This window comes from Octodon degus, unplaced genomic scaffold, assembly GCF_000260255.1.
Source record: "Octodon degus isolate 3935 unplaced genomic scaffold, OctDeg1.0 scaffold00394, whole genome shotgun sequence".
NCBI lineage: Eukaryota > Metazoa > Chordata > Mammalia > Rodentia > Octodontidae > Octodon > Octodon degus.
Genome location: NW_004524970.1, coordinates 169,458 through 169,934, shown reverse-complemented (window position 1 = coordinate 169,934; position 477 = coordinate 169,458).

The window sequence follows — 477 nt, the reverse complement described above, 5'->3', positions numbered from 1 at the left end:
AAGCTTGTTCTAAGTAGGTGCTTTAGACCACTGAGCCATCTCTCCAGCCCAAGAGAGAAATCTTTAAGCACATATTGAGCCATGTTCTCAACTCACTTTTACAAACAAATTTGAAAGAAACAAATTATAACCAAGTAATTTAACGCAGTCCAAAAATAAAAAAAAATCTGTTCAAAAATATGTCTCCAAGTTTAAACCCACAAAACCCCAACACAATAAAATTCAGAACAAGTATCCAAATATACAGACAAATATAATTCATAAAGCTATATTAAACAATCAAAACCATTCTACCACTGAGGGCTATCACTGAAAACAATGAAATAAGTTACTCCAGTTGAAAGATCTTTCTACAAACACACCAATGCAGGGAAGCAAACCTGAATCAATTTTGTTGAAATTTTGTATTTTTTTCAATTATAAATGCCATTAGAGGAAATACTTTTGAAAAGTTATTCTTCTACATCACTCTCTCTG